This window comes from Zerene cesonia, chromosome 18 (genome assembly GCF_012273895.1).
Source record: "Zerene cesonia ecotype Mississippi chromosome 18, Zerene_cesonia_1.1, whole genome shotgun sequence".
Lineage (NCBI taxonomy): Eukaryota > Metazoa > Arthropoda > Insecta > Lepidoptera > Pieridae > Zerene > Zerene cesonia.
In genome coordinates, this window is record NC_052119.1 from 2,800,121 (window position 1) to 2,818,434 (window position 18,314).

Below are 18,314 nucleotides of genomic sequence, written 5' to 3' on the forward strand. Positions count from 1 at the left end.
CACGCCTAAACAACTGAACCAATTTTTTTTGTTATTTGGTATGAAGGTAGAACTGAACTTGGGAAAGGACATAGGACAATTTTTATCGCGAAAAAATGGTAGGAGTTGAAATAGGGAGATGAAAGCGATATAACCGAATTCCACGCGGGCGAAGTCGGGGGCAGCTAGTTGTAATATAAATGCAAAATGGCAATAAATGTAAAACTTCGAGCAAAACATAACTTATGCGTGTGTTGTGGAGATAAAAGACTTTCAACACGAATATAATATTTTGCGATATAAAAACGGGAGTTAATGTTGCATAAAATGATTAAATGCACTCAATACACATTATTGAAGTAAGTACGTCCTAGGAGGTATATTATTTTACTTATATTTTACTCAGGACTATTTCATATGTTCGCTCTTAAAATCAGTGAATTTAAATTATCTTTTTTATTATATGTGTATTTTTCTAAATTCAGTCTCATCACCATCAGCCCATAAATATCCCTACAACACAGGCCTTTTATGAGGGTAATTCTAAATTCAAATGCAAGTTATATATTCTATCGGAAATTAGATACGGTTTTCACATTTCTATTGCTGCTAAATGCTAATACATTTTCATAATCCTATATCCCTATCGCAGATTTATTCTCTGTAGTAAAATTCTAGAAATGATAGATCTTTTGTTATATAATTTATAGCGAAAGGACCACACAAGCAAATAATGTTTTTATATCATGTGTTTTCGTAAGACAATAAACAATCACAGGAAATGTTTATAACCCATCTCTATTCCAACCATATATATTTATAGTATAGAAAATGTTGAAGGAAGTTTTATATTATGTCTCATGATTTCTTTTATGCACATTTACATATTTGTATATTTTAAATCATTTATTTTATTCAGTTAAGAAACAAGTTCAATAAAGGCATTGCACGATGAAACCTTACCAATGGATTGATGGTTGATTAACATAGAAAACATAATTTATTTCGTTTTAGTATTTAAATGTTTCATGGCTTCTTTATTATAGCTGTAGAATATTTAAGCAGGTGTTTATAAAATTATCTTCAAAATGATGTAAAGTACTCATATGATATTTAAGTATGCATAATATATTTGAGACGTATTATTTCTTGAGATTTATAGCTACCGACTGTAAATGCAAATGAAATGGGATATTTATATGATAGTTCTGAAAATTGAAAGACGATTTAGATTGGTTGAAATAAATACATAACTTCTCAAAGACATAATTATTTCAATTTGGAATTTCCGATAGATGGAATATATTTTTCCTCGATGGTTATTTAGTCCGTTATCCGATGGACATATGTAGGTATATTTATATTATAGAAACCTATGCATGAAACAATTCATACGACGAAATGCCAATTATATATTTATAAGCTTGACTAAGTTAGTAGAAACTATTCTTATAGGTAATTTATTTTTAACTAATAATTTAAAAGCTAAGTTAGCTTTTAAATTATTAGTAATATTAATACAGATAATCTATTTCTAATTTTAGGATAAATACTAAACAGGTGACATTCTCGTACTAGTTATTGCTTGTTTTATTTACAGTATTCCCTATAACCGTCCTCATCACGCATGCTATAAGGTCTCACCTCGTGACTGCCATCAGTATGCCGGGGGAATTCATTTTATGGCGCCACAACCTTATGGGACTTTCTGCAAGGTAATTAACCTCTAATTGAATTTAATATTTTAGTCGGTAATGCTCATTATCACATCTATAGCAATGTTTTTTTTAATTACAAAGAGCCACACCGAATTGAAAAGATTTTGAACTGTTGCGGTGCTAGTGTTTCAATTTTGTTTTTACCTATTTTCAAAAATTTGTGGGACCTAAAAAATAATAATCTGTGCGACTTTATTAACAAATGGATGTTTTGTTTTACGTTGTATTCTACTTACATCTTGACAATTAAAATTGTTCATATACCTATCATAACCCTCATAGGAGGCCTGTGTCCCAGCAGTGGAAACATATATGGGCTGATGATGAAGTATACTAACTATTTGGTAGCTTTAACAATGTAATGACGATTAACATGTTATATTGAATATCTTTTGAATACCATCACAAAAATGTTGTACCAGTTTAATGCTATAACAGTCACATTTTTGTAATATTTTATATGCTACAATTATTTATCTATCCTTGTATTACGATATAGCAGGCAATTTTGCACATTTTCCAATCATATTATTTCTTCCTTATTAACTTGGTCATATATGGCCTTAGTTCCAACAGTAATTTTCTATTGCATCGTCAAGTTACAATTAATCAGTAGTTTAATGTAAATGCGCCTCCACTGTAATTGCCGTTGTAAGAGCAAAGACATCCTCAACAATTTAGAAATATCACTTAAAATACTTGTTTTGTAATTTAATTTTTACTATTACCTTTGAATTGATAAATATTATTTTATTGTAGCAGGAAGACGATTTTGTGCCAGTAACAAGAAGAGGGTCCTATACCAGTTTGAATTAAACTGTTATTAATTTTATTAAGCAGGTGCGTAAAATATATAAGCCGCCCTTGCCTATAATTATTATCATGTTTTTTTTTCTGTTATTGTGTATCTATCTTCATTTATCCATTATATTATAGCATAATAATGAATAATGTTGGGACGAGTATTAACTGCAAATTAAATGCTTCGTTTTAAAGTCTGGAAGTATTCGAAATCATCAATCAAATAATTTTTTTGCCTTAACTTAGTTATGGAAATTAAGAACACTGATGCACTTGATGGTCAAATATATTTAATTATTAGAATAAATTGATCTCATGGTTGTTGTATAATAGAAAGAAGTTGCTGTGAAGCCTAGTTTGATAGTTCAGTAGCATTTTTGTTGCCAATAGCTGTCATCAGCATAATTTGAGCATAATCTGAATTGAATCAATCGTGTACGCATTTTCTATAACATGTTTATACATTAATGTTCTTTATGAGATTATTTGTTATTCTTTTACATTAAACAGTCTGTATGATTTTAAACTAGCTTAAAGTGCTTTCATTGCATAAACGTTATATATTTCTGCTTTTTTCACGGAAATGTAATAAACCAATCGATAATTAATGCATTTAACATAAATCACAAATTTGTTTTTTATTCCCTAGAAATAAATGTAAAATTAGATTAAATGTGAATATCATGTATTATTTTTAGTGTAATTAAGTATCTTATATGTATTTATACATCACATAGAAAACAAAGACGATAAACGATCAAAGATAAAGCTCATAATATCAATGAAATTTATTTAAATATTGCTATTGTATTGCCTCATATTACATGTATATGATGACCCAAACGTAGATAGTAAAATTAAAAAAAAACATTGAATCTGTGTTTTTAATCATCTATCAACCATATATCCGATATTAAGGTCAAATGGAATGTAAGGAAATAAAAACACCTACTCACATACGTCACAAGTCATAACGTATGTCACAAAATACCAATAAGGTCGTAAGATTAGTTTGTTTTCTTACATAAAAATATAATTATAATTTACTGGATTTTTTGCAAATAATTCGTAATTTTAAGTTAAAAGCTTTAAGCGTAAAGCTTTACGGATAACAATTATGCGTTATAAATGCTTTATGAGCATTCAGATACATCAGGGTCACCAATATGGGGTTTGTTGAGAAAATCAAACTAGTTATAAAAACTTGAATTGATTTAATTACACCACATATCGAGACCTGTAATTCAGTAAGTGAAATTTAACGGTTATCTGAAAGAATACATATACACTTGGCTTTTGATACAACATCCATGTTCTTTTCTAAACGCCACAGATAATGTAATAACATAACACAAGCAACGTTGTTATATTTACTATATTAACAACAGTTCTGAATGAACGGAAACATATTTTTTACTTAAAACAGTGTCAAGGAACAATGAAATTCATTGGTATTCAGTCAGGATAGTGTCGACAATAATTCCTTGCAAATGCAATATGGCCTTTAAAGGTTGTTACATCTACTTACAACATTCATCTTTACATCAAATAGACTTAATGTTTCAATTACTCACTGTTAGTTGGAATCGATTACAAATAAACTGTCATCAATTTGAATATAAAAATTTATATTCCTATTGTTCTCAGCAGCTTCACTACTGTTTTTTATCATTTTAAACACTTTCATAGAAGGACGTACTTCCCTAATTTGTTAAACTTCCGTAAAAACAGTCGGTAAGCGAGAAATTGTATGACATTGAAATAAAATTCGATTTTTTTTTAATATTCAGAATATTCATATCAGCTTCTAGGTTAATAATAACAATAACAATGTTTGCCTTATTAACATATTTTTTCTTATTATACGGCGTCTAGAATAGTATAAAATTATCTGTGACGGCGTGAATGAAATCTGATGAAATCGTAGCATTTTGTCGTAGCGGAAGTGAAGGTTCCTTTAATAATATTTTATCATCTACATACGCGGAAACTAGATTGCAAAATCGTGGTCAGTATGCCTTTGTCGTTTTATAAAGTTCTTGTAAGTTGTACATAACATATCAATTTAAAATCTTATCATATTATTTTTATAGTTTGATTTTCTTACCCGACATAATTATATTTTTGTTTTTATATTACAAAATTCATTTATTGATCAATGTTGGAACCGATAATGTTCTGTGTATATGTGTGTATACTGTGCATATTTATACTGTGCATATGCATACAACATGATAAAATAACGACTATCTTAATAGTTTACATGCATAAAAAAGCTTTGAGGTTTATTTCATTTATGTTTGTTTTAAGATATACCTTTTTATGCCATAATCGGGCAACTGAGATGGTTTCGCCTGATGGTAAGCGATCACCACCGCCCATAAATATTTGCAGAGGCCTCTGCGAATGTAAGGGGTGAGAAAATGATTGATAACTGGAAAGAAGGGATGGAATCAAATGGAAAGGGTTCTCACCGCACGTAACATGGTCATGGCCTGCTAGTATTTTCCGTCGGTTTTCTGTAAATACCTAAGCAGTCACTGAAAAGATTCTCTTCCAAATCACGTCTCCGAATGGGTTACCTCGGTATACTTTTGAAATCAGTAATCCCATATTTTAAGTTTCGCATTATCTGCTTACTGTTATATACTCATGAACATTAAATTAACTTATTCAATTATTTCGGCCTCAGAACTCTAATTGGCTGACACCTTGACCGTCTTACTCATTACAACATGAAATCTTCCGATTCGGAATAAATTTAATACTTTCTTTGCCTTTGGAATTATGAATAGTTATTATTCTGTAGTGCAATAAAAAAAAATATTTCTCGATAAGGAAACAGAAGAATTGAATAACTTACCTAGCTTTCCTTATAAGGGTAGTCAAGTCTGATAAATAATATGCATTTTTAAATAATTTCATGGAATTAAACAGAATTAAATATGGATGAAGTTCGTTAATTCTTTTTTTGATTTATAAAATTATGTTAAAATAACACAATTTATAAGAAAAAAAATACCGAGCAAAGCTCGGTCATCCAGGTACTATGTATTACAGTCGAAGATATCTTTCCTCATTCGTCAAGTTGGTTGCATAAATTTTTACTTTTTATACTAAATCCTCTTAAGAAAATTGGAAACTTACAGAATTGAAATTTTACATGCCACACAGGAATTATTTGAATTTTTTTTCAGCATGATGCATGATGAGCATGATACCTCTACAACAACCTCTATTTAATAAAATAATTAATTGAATAATGTATTTTTCTATATCATGAATTTAATATTTTGATAAATCAGTATTAAATATTGTGATGTTTCTGTTTTAGTATAACTAGGTGTGTTCAAGTGTTACTCGATATGTATTTTTGACAGTAAATAGGTAATACACATACATTACATGTTAATTCCGCAATTATTTCTACGTATGTCTGAAATTTAAGTACCATGACCATGAAAATAATTAATAATTAATATTATTTTATCCAACTTTATAGCGAGAGGCATGTTTTTAGTGTTTGTGTAACTGACATTATAGATAATTGGTCAAACGTATGGTATGTATTTTTATCATACTAGTTATAATAAGAAGGCAATAACTAGATCAAGTCTAGACATACAATTTTACAATTTTAAAATCCCTGGTTTCGAAATTGTATGTTTTATTAGATTTTTAATAGATATTTTCGTAGGTTTAATAGATTTTTTCGAAAAATTCACATTATATGACGAGGGAACTCCGAAACTGACGCTACTAATTTGAAATTAAGATTTCATTAGGTTTTCACAGCTAAACTATTAAACGGATATTGCTGAAATATGACATGCAAAGCTTTTTGTTTCAATTCTGATGTACCTATTAGACAAAATTGAGAAAACGTCTTTCTGTACACTTTATAACTTTTGAAATTTTAATATGATACTACGAACGTATTTATTTAAATTTATGATTATAATATATTTTTACTGTGTAAGATAAGTAATTAATTTCAATACCTTGTTAACAGTTTCTTTGACAGCTCATCCGCTATATTACTGCACGTGTAAAAAGTAAAAATAATAATAATAATAAAATAAGTTTCATTTTCAAGAATTCGTCTGGTGCAAGTCTGCCGACTGTTACATCATTCATTATATCATGTGAGTACATTTCACGTTATCTGAACTCACTTTCATTGCTGATAATGTTTTCAGTGCCGTACGCTCAATCTTAGCATATGCTTCAATGGAATACGTGACGTGTTAATATTTTCGCGAATAATGAATTTTTCATGCGCCCCTGGTACTACGTTTACGGTCGTTGAATTGGCATCACATTGCGTGCCTTCGCTTATTTAAAATTGGTGTTTTCATATTCAGCTTCGCAATGCATCTCGCTCGTACGTTGAGAATGGCATTCTTGATTTATTTTAACAACTTTCGTACGGAAGTTTTATATTGATACGGTATTTTTTCCTCTTCAATACATTCCAATAATAATTACTGCTTTCCTACATGGTTTTGATGATTGCTTGCAGCATAAGTATTAATTTAAAATGGGGCCACACTTTTTTAAGTTTATCTATTAAAACGTTTATTTGAATTAAATCAATCTTGTGTTTAAAACATAAAAACCTTGCAACTAATTATTTCGATTACTACTCTCAAATAACGTAATTTATAACTAAAATTACGTCGTTTTATCTTCGGAGTAATTGGTAAGGTCGAAACGTAATATATTTTTTGCTAAAGCAAAAAACACAATCGTTATTTAAAGGAAATTCCAGATGTTAGTCACAACTCGCGCGTCAGTAATAAAACTACTCTCGAGGTCATTTTGATCAAATTGGGTTTTGTTGGTATTTTATTGAATTAAAGAGATTTATTAACAATTTGAAAGAGTTCTAACTGTTGTGTTCCCATGATTTTCCTCAAATAAAGTTTGATGATTAATTTAATTTATGAAGATTAAGAATTAGAATAAATAACAGTAAAAATTAATGAATATACGATATATGAATATTACATAAAACTCAACCACTTATGAAAAAATAATGTTTATGACTACTATTTTTCTTATTTCTGGTTACCATGGTGATAATGCTTAAGATAACACAGGTTCAAGCTTCAAACGGTTTCATTTAAGAATATATTTCAAAATAACAATTTATGTTTATATCTCACTAGATATACCGGCTCTATGTTTGATGAGTATTAGCATAATTTAAGGATTTCGCACGTGCTTACAAAATTGACGCTAGGCATTCACAATAATGTGGTTACAATCCGCACGTGACTTCTACCAAAGACAGGGTGTCCAAACATTTTATAAAGTGCGCCGGAGGTTTCTCAGCGTGCATCGCACATTTCGGTGGGTCTTTGTGCGTGCGGTTTTTGGCCGTGTGGGGTTCGGGGGTTTTGGGAATGCGGATGTAGGAGCGGGGAAAACCTATCGTAGGAGAGCAGGCGACGTCAGTTTGTGCAGGCTCGGGCAACAACTGGAAGGGACACGGTAGATTACAAACGTGCGCCCGTAGTTCCGGACCACGGTGAGGTTTAAATCGGTAAGAATCTGACATAACCCACGGCTCCTTCCCCGAGAGTCGTGGGTTTTCATGATTTTCCAACTTTTAAAAGAAGGGTGGCCATAAATTTCGAAAAAAAGGAGTTACTCGATTTAAATTAAAACTTACTACCTACCAGGTATATTCTAGAAAATTTTAATTTTAATTCAATAATTTAATTTTCTAAGTTTGTACGGGTGTTACGGCAGAACAGCGGCATTGTTCCGTGTCGGACAAGGCCGGCTGATGTAATAACAGCGGCGCTTGCAGCAGACACGCCGGTCAATGACCTTGCATTTGTCCGCGGCCTATCGATAACTACAAAACGTGCTGTACATCACTAGTGACCCAGAAGTGCATGTGATTAACTGTACGAGCAGACATGTGACGTATGAATTATCTATTTTTAACGCAATGCGTGCGTAGCAACGATTTAAATGTGATCGGAAAAAGGTATAAACTTGTATAATTACAATTTGGATTTATGTACAAGTTTTTGTATAATTTATATTTTTCTAGAAAGAAATGGGGTAAAAATAATATTTACAGATACTTTTGTATGATTTAGAAGCAAATACTGTCCTCTTATTATTTCAATTAACACATCTAGCAAATAATATATGTAATTACCTAGTAAGAAGTGGCCATAACCGGGGGTAAAGCTGTTATTTACAAAACGAAGTAAAATATTAAGAATCTGATTTTAATTCAAGAGACACCACAAAACACATTTACCTATTCATTATAATTTATAACTTATTGATTATTCATTATTCATTACCAGCTGCTCTCCTGAAATATCTCCCGTGTGGACATCACTTTTTGCTTACTGCTCAAAATAAGTTAGCACTCAAAGTACACAGTTAAACTTTTTTGTTATAGTCTGTGCCCAAACGTGAGAGCAATATCAACGCAATACATTTGGACTCTACCGTGTTAATAAAATCTCCCAATACTAGATTTCTAATTTAAATGTATCTTACACACCAATCATCATAAAATATTAACTATAATAATTACTACTTGAATTCGGACTTCTGAATTCGCGTACAGATTAAAAACAAAGCAAGTTATATAACCATAATATTATTGTGGAAACAATTTAGGCAAACGGTCATTTACGTCATTCTTTCATTAATTGAATCCAAATTCATTGATCGCATGAATATTTTTATATTGCAGTAACAAGTAATACTTTGATGTTATTGTTTTTGTGCAAATAAACGTCTTTAGAATTGAGAAATGTTTATAGAATAAAAATCTTTCCTTTTTCTTTGCAGCAATGCTTTTTTTTAATTTTCATTATAACTTCAGTTGAAATGGCTATTAACAAAAAGGAATGGAAAAAAGTTAAAACAAAATCCAATGAATGTTATCTCCCCATATACCTAGGTACTGAAAAAAAAACTCATTAGGGAGATGCATTGCAGCGAATCTTTTCCTGGTTTATTGTACTAACTTCTTATGCTATTACTATTAATATTAAAGATGTATATGGGTTGGTATTCAAGATTAGGCGGACAAGACTATGAAAGCAAATAATTACGACACAAGCAAACCTAATCGTAATAATAAATTGTTTTACTGGAGAATGGTAGTTAGTAGCAACCTTCAGTCTATCCCTCATAATAGATAGCTATACAGTTTTTATGACTTTAAATTTAACACTTGATTAACTATGTACTTAGGTATATTTTTTTGAATATTCACAATACATACAATTAACAAAATTTATAAATAAGTAGGTAGTCTACTTAACTCATTAAGTTATTAGCCTTAATTATTTAAAAAGAACTAGGAGCAAGGTTGTGTGGAAAATGTCTAATAAAATTCACGGACAAATTAACTGTGTACTATTGCTTAGACATAATTGAAAGTGTTGAACTGCTGATGAAATATATTAACCTATTACAGATAAATATTCTTAATAATACTATAGTATTATTTTACTGTTAAGTAAGAGTTATGATTCTTCACTTGTTAAATCGTTATTATTGCAGATAAAATACGCCTTGTTAGTGAAAAGATTTGCTAATGTAACATCATGTTTATTATATGCTAGCTTGCTGCCGGCGGTTTTTCTCGCATAGTTCAAAGAAAAAATAGACCGAGTACCTATTGTCCCTTCTTGAGTCTCAAGCTATTTAAGTACTTCATTTCATCCAAACCAGACGCAGAGATAGACAGACTTTCTCATTTTTTAATATAAGTATGAATTTTGGAATACCAAAATGACAATCATATATGATTCGATTAAATACCTATTAGAATTAATGGAGCTATATTATGGAGCGACAATATAACAAGTAAAAATGACGTCTGTTGTTGAAGACAAATATTATTTTTTTCTCCGCTACCATTCTTCATAACATTTTTATTGCAATTATTCCTATTATAATTTATATTCTTATTGTTAGAAATTTCAATATGCTACACCATAACAATAAATGAGGCTCTACTAAAATCTTGTCTGTGCGTTATAAAATCGCGTGTTCGACATAAGGTCAATAGTCAATGTTTGTAAATTGTATTGCGTATCATTGTCATTACGTCTCTTAGTACAAGAGCCGGAGAATTTTCACACCGAAACTTAATTTATAACACTACATTTAAAAATTACATTATATAAGCAGATAAAAAGTGGTATGGCCTTCGGTACAAATCATATTTTGAATGTCTTAATCAGTTAGGATATGTGGGTATCTGTTTCCAATAAATATTGGAACAATTCAACGATGTAAAATTAGACAAATGTATTCCGCTTTTGTAGGTCTTCATAGTCGATTAAACAGAAGTCCCCTCGTTTCTTTGTTTAAATGTTAATAACTGTAAATCGTAAAGAGTGGATGTAGATAGATTTATTTAAAGCTCTTACATGTAAAGATCACGTTGTAACTGCTATCGAGAACGAGGCGTGTTAATTTTTTTTCTCACATATCACATTCACTTCAATTTTAGTACTACCTATTTTATAATTCTATAAGAAATTCTTTAACAATCTAATTTACAAATACAACATAATTATAATTTATAGATATGGATATAATCAAGCATTTATTAATAGAAATATATTTATTTGAGACCCCAATTTTTTCACCTTTTATTTTGTCGTTATAAAATACGCTGAATCTCGTCGTGTTTACGTTCTTATGAGAAGTGTATTCCCGTGTCCTTATTGGGAATTGAATAATCTCCCCAAAAATTACACCAAGGAGGCAGTCAATAATAAATAACATTAGAAGGAATGAAATTCATGAGGCGGATAAGATAAAAAAGGAAACCGAAATTGTATCGTCTAATAAGCCTTAAACTAGATATCGTCGCATTTTTCTTGCTTTTTATTTCCTTAAGTATAGACAGATGTCATAAGATTGGTGATGATTGACAATTAATGTCGATTGTGTAATTTCTTCTAAGCAATTTCCAGGAAGACGAGACCATCATTTTTACAAATGGAACTCGGAAATGTTTCTGCATGTAATATTGTACAATGAAGGAAATGCCTGAGAGACTGAACATTGAAAAAAAATGTTTTAAATCTTGGTAGCAATTCTTTTTCATATTAGTATTTTAAATGCCACAAAAATTTTCACCCAAAAATACACACAAAATTTCCAAACAGGTAGTATAGGTATTATACCATTAGGTAGTATACCTATATTATGAGAATACTTAGTAATACAGCTTACTTAACTATAACTCTGACTGTATCATCATCAGCCCATATATGTTCCCACTGCTGGGACACAGGCCTCCTATGAGGGTTCAGGCCATAATCCACCACGCTGGCCAAGTGCGGGTTGGCAGATGTCACATGTCGTCGAACTTTTAATTCTCGGACATGCCGGTTTCCTCACGATGTTTTCCTTCACCGTTTAAGCAGTGGTGATGTTATCCACATGCGCAGATAAATTGAAAAATCAATTTATTTCCTGCACGCTCGCCCGGTCTCGAACCCCGACTTATCGATTTTGAAGTCCGAGGTTCTCACCACTGAGCCACCACTGCTTACTGAGCTATAGAGCTGACTGTATAGTCTAACTTAATTTATAGGTGTCGTTGGAATAACTTCGGTTTGATTTTAGTCCCTAAATTATATCACGACCTTCGTACTTGACATAAATATGAATACGAGTATTAAACCAGTTTTATCAACATTTAATTGTTAAGCTACTTACTTAATAGGTTAAACTTTATATTATCGTTAACAAGGTCATGATGATAAGAAGGTTAAAATATAACGAGATTATTTAATTGACGTGATTTCTGAATTTCCAATGTAATGATGATGGTACATGTGACATTCAATACAATTAAAATAATTACTTCTAAGTATAGGTAGGTGTAGGCTTAATATCACTTTCAAGGAACTAGTATAATATACTGAGTAATGAAGTACCCCATGTCATTTTTAATGTCGTTTAATAATTCCCAATAAATGAATACTCTCCCATATTTCAGAAACATGTAAAGTTAAGGCAATAATATAGCCTATAAGTATATAGCTACCACATTAGATACAAAGTGAATACCTACTTCATCCAACGAAAAGAAGTTCTAATACAATTTTCTTATAGTAATAAAACTTTACGTGGCGCCATTCGCGTAATTAGGTCCCTATGTGCGAACCCACACTATAATCTCTGCATCAAATTTTATACAGCTACGATAAGCTATTTTCGCGTGCATGAGTAACTTACGTCATCCATCCATACTTACGAACTTTCGTTTTTATAATATTACTTGAAGTAATCAAAACACCTATTGCTCTCCAGATGAAATAGATGTCCAGACTCCTCCATCGAATTAAGCTCCATTAAGTTGTCTAGCTAAGAACATGATATATTCTATAAATGAACAAGTTGCACTAAAATATCTGGTTCTTAAATAATTACAACAAATTGATCTCACAAAACCAGTTACATATATATGCATAGGGGATTTTCCATGCACGGTAGACACCGACCGACCGACCGACATATTTTAGGTTTCGGCCTGTAGTCCAATGGAGCCCGCATTTAAATGTCATGAATATGCATTCATTTGCTAGGTAATGAACCCAATTTCCAAATAAATTTTCCTTGATACTAGGCCCCTACGTGTTGTAATTATAGGTACCTAAGTAATATAGTATCAAGCCTTCATGTAATTTTACTGAGTCTTTAATCCTTTTTAATATATCTGAGATATACACGTTATTCATTATCTACACTAATATTATAAAGAGGAAAATTTTGATTGTTTGTTTGGTTGTAAAGAATAGACTCAAAAACTACGGGACCGATTTTAAAAATTCTTTCACCATTCGAAAGCTACATTATCCACGAGTAAGATATATCCATAGGGCATAGACTATATTTTATTTTGGAAAAAAATAGGGTTCCGTAACATTTCTTTATTGAAACATCCAAACCAGTATACCTATGAAGCTGAAGGGTTAGTTAGTTCGTTAGATATTATTTAAACTCAAATATATAACTCTAATCGCAATAAATCAGATATTTAACTGGACAGCTATATATTGTGAAGCTGAAGAGCTTGTTCGTTTGTTTGTTTGAACGTGCTAATCTCAGGAACTCCGTTTTGAATTCTTTCAGTTTTAGATGCCCTACAATAAAAGTATTGAGGGAGAATTTAGGCTTTATATGTACAACGGGCGAAGCCGGGGCGGACAGCTAGTTATCAATAAATATGTGAAACTTTACATAGATTTTTAATCTAGTAACTGACGAGAATGATGTAGGCGCTACATATGTAATGTACGTAAGGCTGAGGAAAAGGATCAAGACTTCTGGTACATTTCGCCATTCGAACGAAACGGATCGAAACTCAGCAACGTGGTACTTACTAACCCCGGTGCGAGACGGCATAATTTGTGCCAAAACGTGCTAACTCCCACGTTCGAAAACAAATTGGGATTTAGTTTTAGTACCCACGTATTTTATTGTACTAGACAGAAAGCTTCTATTCCGCATACTTCTAATCATATCTGTCTAGTTCTGGTGAAATGTTCATGTATAATTGTTGCAACTGTCTCACAACGATTTATTATATTCATTTCTACTAATCAACGGCATCACATAACGATATTTTCCCAAGTATCTGCAAATCTTCTAAATCAGATAATAGGCAATAGCCAAGTTTGTGATCAGATTTGTTCGGCCAGACCGAGACATTTTTATTCTATTCCTACCGAGTTGTATTTTGAGATTAGGACTTGCTAATCGTTGTATCAAAAATTCGCACGTTGTGGACAAAAGTAGTTTGTAAATAAATGTTAGGTACAGTTAGAAAAATCCTAACAAATATTTAAGCAGTTTCATGAGTCTAATCGATGAACCTTGAATTCTACATAAATCGCATTTCATCGCATTATTTAGGAACGTATAGAAAGGTCACATGACACTTTCTATTTTTATATATAGGCAATGCCGTAGTTAAAATAACCCGATGCACATAAGCTTTTGTTTTTACCAAAACCTATAAATAAAAAACCAGGTAAAACAAATGCAAATTTTAATAAATCATTGGAAACTTCGAAAGTGGGAAAGGATAAACAAATAATAATACGAATTTCAGTCATCTTTATCATTTAATGAGTCGGTTATTTACAAAACACTCGGTGGACATCATCAACAATAGCTTTTACTTGTACCACTGCGCAGGCGTTGTTGACTTTAGCTACATAACCGATTTCAAAAGCCGCTTAAGCTATTTACACACTAACCAAAATTGCCACTTAACATATTAATTACGCGCGTCTGTGTGTAAATGGCTTAAGAATAAACAATACTTTGAGCCAATACTGAAATAAAATACGCAAACAAAAACATATCCCGCTGAGAGAACCTTGTTTAGCAAGCGCCGAATGCTTTTACATTGTAGTACATTGCTTCACAAAAATGAACATGATTTAAACCTTATATTGGGAAATAAAAATAAATAAATAGACAATATTGATGAGGCAATGTAAAATTGAAACAAATGAAGCAATGTACTGCGTTTTGTATATTCGTCCTGATGTCGTAATGATAAAAACCACGTGAGTTAAATGATTTACACAATTTATAACGCAAGACTTTTTAAGCCGGCTATATTCGTTTCATTCGACAACACATTTCAATACAATTTCATATAATTATGTAATACAATAGAGTACATTTCCATTTCAACGCCTAAATATTTTAAATTCATTCTTAAAAACATAATAACACTTTTGGTTTTTACATAAAGCTTTAACAACAGTTAACGTTAATAACTCTCGGGATATTTACGAATACATTTTATACAATTTATTCTAATACTTACAAACATAATTATTACATAATCCGTTATAACACATTAAAATACAGGCTGTTATAAAAGAAATATTAACTTCATAGCATCTTTATCACATACTCCTACCTAATTACACTTAAAGCTAAATTATGTACTTCCGACATAATACATGACAAAAAAATATATTTTCTCTGCGTAAAATTATGTACACGTGCTACAGGGCCTCCGCCTTTTTTGAGTAATCACTGATTCTTTTTGGTTTTCAAGGACAATTGACTGCGTTGCATCACTCAAACCTAGACAATAACTTACCACAATATTTACATAATTGTTCATAGCAATGGCACACGATAAAAACGTCGAAAAATTAGGATAGCCCGTTTGTATTGGATTGAAGTAAGCGTGAATGTGTAGATCTTAACTACTTACTTGTGTAGTTGATATTTCCATCTCATGAGAAATAATAAAACTAACACAGTGTTTATTTTTATTTGTTAATCGCTTCTAATATACGAATTCAAGTTATTAAGATGGATGAAGTTTGTGAATTTCTTAAGAACAAATTAAATAATAAAAAATAGTACCTCATATATTTAAATATACACGGAAATTGTATTAAATTGGCATTTTAATTTTTATATTTTCCAGAAATTTATATTTCAATCTAATTAAGGTATTTTACCGAGTTATCAACTTGAAGTTAAATCAGTATTCGACAAAATTTACAATATATTAGAACAAAGAACAGGAAATGGTAAAAAAATTACCACCAATTAAATAATTTAATCTGGTTTTGTGACACTCTGGTTTTCGGAACTTGATTTATGTCCGTAATAAAATTTATCTTATTTCACTCGGCCTACTTTAGTACCAAATCATAAAAGGGTACTTTGCAATTTATTTTCAACCTTGAAAATATTTTAAATGCTTTATACTTAGGGCCGTTATAATTGTTAGTATCAGAGCATGTTCTTTAGTCTGTGAATTGTAAGTCATTAATTAATAATTTTATTTAACTACAAATATCATGCATTCATATTCATATTCATTTTATTGGCGCATAAAAATCGGCAAGTATATTAAATATAATATTCTGTCTCGGGAATAAAGCACCCTGTTGATATTATTTGAGTCTTAAAAACGATATACAAGCTCACGCTTATGGCAGAAAATTCATGCCTTTTACATTAACTTAGTTAAAAACTGTTTTGTTTTGATTTCCATACCGATTATATAATATGATGATTAATTAAGTAAATTATCATGAGTTTTATAGCAATCTGAGCGTTTCTTATTGTTGAATATAGCTTAAGATTCTATAATTTATTTCAAATATTCTTTCCTAGTTGGGTTTGCACGTGATCCTCGAGTGCTATATAAGAACCACGCGCCAAGCCAGAGCGTCCGCTTGTATTATATATGACATAAATTAAAGCAAATACCTAAAACGAACAATAAGCATTTTATAATATATTAGCTTCATTTTCAAACATGACATTCTAATTTTCAAATCCGATTTGATTTATTTCAGCCAAAAACCATTACAAAATGACTCTTTTTTTATTTTATTAAAGTGCAACATTTTACGTGTATTTACAAATTTCTTTCTATCACCAGCACAAATAAATTTAAAACCACATTTATGAACCGGGAGGGTTACCATGACGTCTTAAAGCAGTCCTAATTCCAGTGTGGAAACACGATGGCGTTAGACAACCTGTATGTCTGTCTTTCTCCCACACTGGAATTAAAACTGTAACGGTAACCGCCCAGAATAGTCGTTTAGACTTTCTCTAAGTACTAGTTATAAGTACTAACGTTATTGCTTATGATTTAAGTTTTGTTAATTTAATTTTACCGTGTGAATCAACGATTTTTAATCTGTTTAACAAGACTAGTGTGCTAATTATTCTAAGTGTAGGATTTTCGTCTATGGCACTGAAAAGCTTTATTATTCATTTATTTCTTACTAGCAACACTATAGTCATACGGCAGATGAACCATAAAAAATTTCTTATATCTCGTTAATTTTTGAGCATCTTGATTTTATTATATAAATACAAATTATTAAAAATGATTAACATAACTCATTATGCAATGGAATTTCTCAATATTGATGAAGAATTAACTGATGTTTTATTCAATATCATAAAAAAATAATCATAATTTGAAATACAATTTAAGTTTTAATTTCAATGAAATTATGTTCATTAAAATTATACATTCATTAATAAACAATATTGTGTCTCTTATTGAATTTGACAACGTTTTTTAAACGAATTGTTGAAAAATATTTAAAAGTGACGAGTTGTTTACAACTATACATGTATATTACATATTATTAAAACATCAATATGTTTTGTCAGGTTTTTTGAATAATAGTTACGACAGGAGTAAGTTTAAGTAATTTATATTAATTATAGCGTTTCTAGAAAAAATGCCACGATTAATATGTTACTAATAAACATGTTGTTTATTAATTGCTATCGTCCACTTCATTAAATTATAATAACTTTATTTTATATTATCTGTATCTATAAAGAAGCTTAAAAAATGTCAATACCTATCTACATACAAAATACACAATCGTTTGTAATATTTACTTGCATATACGTTCCTTATTCATCAATTCCCAACATCGATATTATTAAAACAGTATTAAATGTCGTGAATAAAAAAGTTTATTATATTAAACTGATCTTGTAGTATTTCGACGTAATAATTTATTGTCTAACTAATAATGTGTGCTACATTAAAAGTAAACATTGGATAATTAAATACCTTTGCCGTTATTATAAAACATTTGACTTATTGATTCGCCGTAGTTTAGTAGAATTTTTACTGGTTACATAATATATTGTTTTATCGATGCCAACATTCGGTTTTGCAACGTTTATAATTAGTTATTATAATGAGAAATATATGGTTATCTGGTATTTTATTAATTTCCTCTCCCGCCCTCTTTATATTCCCTCCGCGCCCTCAACACA